The following is an 8,417-nucleotide window of genomic DNA, read 5'->3' as shown; positions in this document are numbered from 1 at the left end:
CTGAAGGACATTTGGTATTATGTCACTCGTTACGTTTACTACCTTTCACACCCACAGTTGCCTCCGTAGAAGTATCGTGAACAAAACTATACTGCTACAGAATGGAACCATGTTGTCTTCAGCAACGAATCCAGGTTTAGTTTGGGCACAAATGATGGCCATGTTTATGTCTGGAGACCTAGGGTTGAGCGCCTCAATCCTGCCTTAGCTGTGGAGCAATACACTGTCTCCACTGCTGGTGTGATGGTCCCGGGGGCCAGCACATATGCAATACAGTATATGCAACTCTGTCCATATGCAATACATATGCTCTGTTTCATAGTGAGATACGCAGTCATGCGCAGTGCACTCGCTGCCATATGCATTCTTTGCAAGCTCACACCGACCGATAAAGCGGTGCGGGACTCCCACAATCTTTTACACATACGGTTGTATGAATGAGGCCCAAGTCATATATGATATACATAAGCACGGAGAACACAAAGTATGCGTAGTTCGGGCGGGATGCTACGCCATCACCCCCCACAGCTCCATAGTATTTGTAGGTGCAGGATGTCAGGTGTGAATAAACCGTTCCATCACATCCCATAAATGCTCAATTGGACTCATGTCGGGTAATCCCATAACTTTTGGCTATAGTTATAGATAATGCAACATGGCAAATCTGTTTAACATTGATGAGATTTGTAGAAATTGGTCTCCTGGTAGAGATTAGTAAATATAGCTGCATTAGCTGAAGGGCCTGTCAATATCATTACACTGGCATCAATTATGTCAACATATATCCCCTGTGTAATGCCTTTAAGCACAATCTGACTGTAAAAGGGTTCATATCAGTTCAGTAAAGTAGCAGAGTGACCATGGGAGGACAGAATGCCTTTGTAACATTAGATGGCGCCAAGCCATGTTCTTGCACTGAAGGCAGCAGCAGGAGGAAGCCTGCAGTCTCTCACCAAGCTGATGTACTTTGATACATTGTTCTGCTGTCACCTTGTTTACAAATCTCCCTTCCTCCTCCAGCAGGGCCTCGTCTGTGCCCCCCACGATTACAGGAAACCACGCTGCAGCCAAACCAAAATGCCCTGCAAACAGGAAAAATATCATGGGAATTTTGCAACATTTTGCAAGGTGTTGTGTTACCAATACCACTGTGTAATGTAACAGGAGCGGCAGAGGGTCAGGGAGGGTATAGTTTCACCTTGGGGAGAGCATCTAGAAGGTGTGAGGAGACTTATAAGGTAAGGTGACCAGATTTTCTTAGGGTCAAAGCCAGTCGGAGAGGTGTGGTCAGGAGGCGGGGCTTATCACACCGTATAATTTTACCTCCATCATTCTAAAATGTACAGGACCGTTTATATAAATATAAAAAAAAAAAAAAAGCAGGGCAAATTCCGCAGCATTTCTGCAACCAAACAATCAAAATCCATACCATTGGTGAGGATTTTGACTGGAGATGCACTGCGTACCTGCAGCAGATTTCATACTATGTGGCACTCCGCCTCACCTCTTCCAAATGCTTCCTGCTGTCAGCGCTCCCCGACTTTTGATTCACAGCGGCCTGTGGAAGCTTCACTTGACTAGCACCACCGGCGAGCACTGACAGCAAGAAGCCTTCAGAGGTGGTGAGGGGGAGCGCTGCATAGTACGAAATCAGCTGTCGGTATGCAGCCGATTGCCAGTCAAAATCCGCAGCCATGGTACAGATTTTGACTATTTTTTTGGATGGAGAAATGCTGCGGACTTTCTGTAGCATTTCGGCCATGTGTAAACATACCTTAAGTCAACTTGAAGAAAATGAAGATTAGGAAGGCGCTCCAGCCGGAAACCAATGCACAAAGAGAAGGGTAGGTGAACCGGTAAATGAATGTTACTTACCCGGTGACAAGAGAGGTCTGAGATAGCCTCACTTTCACCTCCAAATCCAAGTGGGCCTGTAGTAATTTATATATACTCCTGTATATATATATATATATATATATATATATATATATATATATATATATATATATATATATATATATATATATATATATATTTTATATATAAATAGGTGGTAGGGATCCATTGCGCCAATCCAGGGGGGCTAGGTCCGGAGAGCTGCTGATAATGGTGGGTACTATTGACTAATAGTACCCACTGTGGATAAGCATGAAGGGTTGCACATAAGTGCAAAAAAGGATATCAGCGCTGCTTACAGGTGACTGTAATAGCACAAAGAATCCACAGAGTGGTAATATCAAAAAGAGGATTCTTTATTGGGACGCACAGGTCCTAAGTGCCACTTGCACTTAGGACCTGTGCGTCCCAATAAAGAATCCTCTTTTTGATATTACCACTCTGTGGATTCTTTGTGCTATTACAGTCACCTGTAAGCAGCGCTGATATCCTTTTTTGCACTTATGTGCAACCCTTCATGCTTAAGTCAACTTGAGATATGCTGCCACGTGCAGAGTGGCCTCAGTAGTAATAGTGACCCCCCCCCCCCCCCCACACACACACACACACACACACAGTGGCCTCAGTAATAGTGATCACCCACAGTGGCCTTAGTAGTAATAGTGCCCCCCACCCTACAGTGGAAGTGTGTGCACCTGGACTCCTCCTCACTTCGGCTCTCCTCCTGCGGAACCAAGGAGGAGAGGTCAGAGGAGGAAGATCCTGGGTGCATATACTGCCGTCAGTGTGTGCATCCCACAGTGATTTTCAGCCGGGGAGCCGCAGCCCCCTGGCTGGTAATCACTTTAATGGTGACCCCGACGTCCCGAAAGCAGGACAAAAGGCTGCCTGCTTAGGGAACCTGGGGAAAGCATGACACAGGGTCCCAAAGTGTGACTGTCCTGCCTAAATCGGGACGTCTCTTCCCCGTATATAAAGCCATGTATGCTCCTTTGGGAAGTAAGTAAATGAAAAGATGCAACAATGTCTCTATACAGTGCCACCAATTGGAATGCAGCACTCCTGCAAGTCAATGTCAGTCCTTTTAAAAAGCCTTTTAGCAATGACTGGGAATTTGAGTCAAAGCCTGAGTCTTCTCCACAAGAAATAAATAACCATGTACAGACAGACTGTTTCAGGGCTTTTGCCCCTCACCAGCATGCAGTATGTTTCTTGCTTAGCTAGTGAGAAGCTCATGGACATGGGTTAGGTAGGGTATAGTTTCTCCTTAGGGAGAACACCTAGGTGTGAGGAGATGCTATCCCATGCAATGCTCCTCTGGAAAATATGCAAATTGAAGAGTGAAAAACATGCCTCTACAGCGCCACCTATTGTTGAGAGCACAGGTAAAATAACGCAATTGCAGCCAGGCAAGATGTGAGCTTCAGAGAGGAAGTAGAGCGGAAATAGCAATGTGCAGAATGGCACCTTATGCAGCAGCAGGACATTTTTACAGGTGTCAAAGAGAATCAGTTACATGATGTTATCAAGTTAACTTCCTGGTTAAACACCTTATTTGTGCCACATATAAACCTGCAGTACTACTACACTGTCACTGAATTTGCATGAAGCTACATGAACTCAAATGTATTTGGCAGCTCATATGGTAGTAATAGAGCCCCTTTAACCTGAAAAATCTGCCAGCAGCTGTGCCTGCCGTTAAAGAGAGAGAAAAAAAAAAAAGCATACTCTCGCTCCTTTCCTTTGCAACGCAGCATGGCTTCCATGTGTACGACCTGGTGGATGTCATGTGACCGTTGCAGCCACTCAGAGGCCGCAGCGACTGCATTCCAAACTCCTGGCATCATGGCGCCCAGGATGTGAGTGCTGATGCCATGAGTTAGGACAGCGACGATGAGGCCTCGGAGTGCTTTATGCATTTACTTAACAACCCCTTTTCCCTATACTCTAGAATTACAGCACCTTGGATTATGGATTACAGAAATAATCCCTTTTATTCATATGGGAACAGCTGTAGCGTTTCGGTCCTCCTAAAATAACGTTCACATTTCTCCTATGCAAAATTCTGTGTAAGGCTATTTCAGATGAGGCTAATACAGGTGCACTTATAATATAGACCATTGTCCCGGCCTGACCTCAAGTCTATAGACCCAAACTCCCGGTATCATAGTAATCTATGATGCTGTGACTTCAGATAAGCAGATTTGCGGTCAGGCCAGGACACTCATACTACAGACACATAAATGTGCCCATAATACACTTATGGGTATAGCAGCTCCTGCCGCAGAAATGGAATGTCAAGAAGTAAAAAATGTGGTAATGCGAATAGAGCGATGGGTGTATGAGTGGTAGAAGTGCTGTGTTGGGGTCCTTTTACATGAGATGACAGTTGGGCATCTAAGCGCCTAAGAGTCGTCCCAGTGATTATCGCTCCTGTGCTTTCACACAGGAGGAATGATCGCTCTGAGTTGAGGTGGAGCAGCTGGAGATCACTTTTGGCCGCTTGCCTCCATTTACAGTAAATAGGCCGCCTATGGATGAATGTTCCGTTTATACAGGCCAATCATTGTTTGATTTTTATGTCTACAAAAACTGAACGTCGAAGCAATTATCATTCGGCATTCAGTCGCTGGCAGTATTTACATCGAATGATCAATGATTCCTGCGATCCAGCAAGAAGCTAAACGGCAATTGTTGAGTGTAAGGCTTAGGATTTGGTGGGGGAATTTGTGATGAGTCAACCCCTTTCAAAACTAACCCTTTAATATCGCAGCTGCTGCATTGAAAGACAGGAATTAGGTCCGACCTGTTAATTCCTTTTCCTGAAGTCATCCTGACAGCATACACCTGGAGGTTGTCTGCTGGACACCTGTTGGGACAGGAAGCGGAAAATACAAAAGGCAACTCCCACCACCGGCTCACCAGTGTGTACCAAATAACTACAGTGACCCGGCTTTGCTTAACCAATCATCTTTAATACAGCCATCATAGTACCATACGTTACTTCACGTAAAATTAACTCAAGGGGAGGGAAAAGCCCCTATGCTGTCAGGATGACTTCAGGAAAAGGAATTAACAGGTAGGACCTAATTCCTGTCTTCCCCTCGTCATCCTGACAGCATACACCTGGAGGAATGCCAACAACCAAGGGCTTTAGGGAGGGACCACTGCCTGTAGCACCTTCTGCCCAAAGGCCATATCACGGCTGGCCCCCAGGTCCAGGCGATAGTGTTTAGTGAAGGTATGAGTGCTCGACCATGTGGCAGCTCTGCAGATCTGGTCGGTTGTGGCCTGGGCTCTCTCCGCCCAGGAACAGGCGACCGCCCTAGTGGAATGGGCTCTAACGTCGCCTGGGAGTGGGATCCCCTGGGATCTGTACGCCTCTTCTATGGCCCTCCTGACCCAACGCGCTAAGGAGTCCTTAGTAGCGGCCCCTCCTCTGCGTGGACCCTGAAATTGAATAAAGAGGTTTGTTAGACTTCCTGAAGGAATATGTGACCACCAAATACTTCAGGATTGCTCGTCTAACATCTAGATTATGGAACGTCTGTTCCATGGTGTTACGGGGTTCCTGGCAGAAGGAGGGAAGTACTATTCGCTGTTCCCTGTGAAAGTCTGTGAGAACTTTCAGTTGGAAAAAGGGGGTCAGGCCTGAACTCTATTTTATCTGGGAAGATGGTCATATACGGAGTCCTAATAGAGAGGGATTGGATCTCCCCGATCCGTCTAGCGGATGTGATGGCAACTAGAAAAGCAACCTTATAGGAGAGGATCTTAACTGATAGATCTTCCAGGGGCTTAAAGGGGTGTGCGCAGAGGGCCTGTAAAACTAGGTTCAGGTCCCATGGGGGCATGGTTTCCCTTACAAAGGGGTGGAGTCTGACTGCCCCTTTAAGATATTTCCTAATTAGCCTATGGTCGCCTAAGGGGGGGGGGGGGGAGGGGGGGGGGGAGTCAAAGAAGGCTCCAAGGGCGGCCACCTGGACCTTAAGGGTACTAGGTCTTAGCCCCATATCTAATCCAACCTGTAGGAACTCCAATATCTTGTTAATGTCAGGCTGTTGGAGGTCATGAATACTATGCCCCAACCACCTAGAGACGGTATCCCACACCCTAGTGTATATAATTCTGGTGGATTTCTTGAGGCTCTCACATAAAGTAGTGGTCCCCCTCCCTGATAGGCACTGGCTCTGGTATTTTACCCGCTCAGCTTCCAGGCCGCCAGTCTGAACTGTCGGACCTTTGGGCATATCAGGGGACCCTGCTGAAGGAGGTCGTCTCTCTGCGGCAGATGTAGAGGCTCCTGTGTCGAGAGAGCGGCTAGGAGTGGGAACCAGGGTCTCTTGGGTCAGAATGGGGCCACCAGGATAACGGAGCCTGGGGACTCCTGAATTTTCCTTAGGACCCGAGGAATCAGGGGGATAGGTGGGAAGGCGTATGCACGGTCCCAATCCCAGGCCTGGGATAGTGCATCTATTCCCAGGGAGCCCCCGTCTGCTCCCCTGGAGAAAAACCGGGGACACTTTGTGTTCTCCCGAGAGGCGAACAAGTCCACCTTGGGTGTCCCCCATCTCTCTAAAATTAGCTGGAACGCGTGTGGATGTAGAGTCCACTCCCCGGGGTCTATCTTCCTGCAGCTAAGATGGTCAGCCATGGAGTTCTCTGGGCCCCTTACGTGGTACGCTGTGACGGAAGGCGTCCGCTGCTCTATCCACCCGAGAACTTTCGCCGCCAGGTCTTGGAGTTGGGGGTCCCGCGTGGATCCCTGGTGGCGGATGAGGGACACAGTTGTTATGTTATCCGAAAAGATCTTAATGTGTCTACCCCTGATCTCTGTCCCGAGGCCCCGAATGGCCTTTCAGACAGCGCAAAGTTCTTTGTAGTTGGAGGATTGAGCAGCTTCCTCCCGGTTCCAGCCCCCTTGGACATAATGACGGCCTAAGTGGGCCCCCCAACCAGTTGCACTTGCGTCAGTAAAGATGGATACTGGGGATGCGGGGTACCAAGCCGTGGCTATGGCCAGGTTGGAGATAGACATCCACCATTCCAAGGAGGATTTTATCTTGTAGGTAAGGACGACTTTCCAATCCAGGGAGGCGGGGGATTTATCTTAGTTGTTTAGGATAAAGTCTTGGAGGGTTCTACAATGTAACTGTGCCCAAGGGACTACCCTGATGCCAGATGTCATGAGGCCGAGGACCCTCATGCCTCTCCTAAGGGAGACTTCAGTGGTTAGCGAAAGTGCCCGACACTCATCCTGGATCGTTTTTTTTTTTTGTTTTTTTTCTTTTTTTCCCTCTCTCCTTTCTAGGGGAAGGGATGAGCACTGATGGTGTGAGTCCAGAATCACTCCCAGAAAATTTTTATTTTTATTTTTCTCTTCTTCTGCTCGGGCAGAAGACTGGATTTAGAGGAGTTGATGATCCAGCCTAACGACTCGAACAGACAGAGTGTGAGGTTGACCTGGAACTGGAGTTCTGAAGCCGATCCTGCTATAATCAGGAAATCGTCGAGGTATGGGACAATCAACACCTTGTCAGTCCTTAGTGCCGCCACCATCTCTAACACCAGTTTGGAGAACACCCAGGGTGGGGAGGAAATCCCGAACGGCAGGCCGTAAATTGAAAGTGAGAGACAGAGCCATCTATCACCAGGGCAAACCGCAGAAACCGCTGGGAATCTATGTATATAGGGACATGGTAATATGCGTCCTTTAAGTCCACGGTGGCCATGCCACTATCCGGCGCAATTAAGGGGATTGCTGACCGCGCCGATTCCATTTTAAATTTTTGATACGCGATAGATTTATTCAGGAATTTCAGATTAATTATAGTTCTATAGGATCCGTTGGGTTTTTTGATTAGGAACAAGGAGGAGTAGCACCCCTTGAATAGTTCTTCTGCGGGAACCTGAGTGATGGCCCCTAGGGACAACAGCTCTTGCACCCCCAACTGGAGGGCCTGAGCAGACGCAGGTGACTGGCAGGGGGTGACCACGAACCTCCGGGGAGGAGGGGAGGAAATTTCAATTTTGTAGCCATCCGAGACTAGGTGCAAGGCCCAGGGATTGGAGGTCACCTTGTTCCATCTAAGGGCGAACCCCTTCAGTCTACCCCCTACTTGTAGGATCCGGGAAGGCGGATTCTCACCCTTTCTGCCTTTGGGATAGGACCCGTGTCCGGTTTTCCCTTTCCCCTTGTATGCTTTAGAGGGAACAAAGGGAGGAGGGTAAGGGGAGGAAGGCCGCTTAAACGATTTCTCCGATGGTAGTCCCTGGCTCTTATTCGATGCCTTCTCTAGGAGAGTATCCAAGGAAGGCCCGAAGATTCTGTGTCCTTCGAAGGGCAGGGAACAGAGTCTTGGAGGCGTTATCTCCTGTCCAGGCCTTAACCCAGACAGCCCTCCTGGCTGTGTTCGAGAGGGCTGCTGAACGGGCCCCGAACCTCACTGACTCCATAGAGGCGTCTGCCAGGAAGCCGGTTGCCTGCTGGAGGAGGGGAAGGCAGCTGGAGATGTCCTCCC

This window comes from Eleutherodactylus coqui, chromosome 8 (assembly GCF_035609145.1).
Source record: "Eleutherodactylus coqui strain aEleCoq1 chromosome 8, aEleCoq1.hap1, whole genome shotgun sequence".
NCBI classification, from domain to species: domain Eukaryota; kingdom Metazoa; phylum Chordata; class Amphibia; order Anura; family Eleutherodactylidae; genus Eleutherodactylus; species Eleutherodactylus coqui.
The sequence above is the reverse complement of the archived record's forward strand: the minus strand, read 5'-3'. Positions refer to the sequence as shown.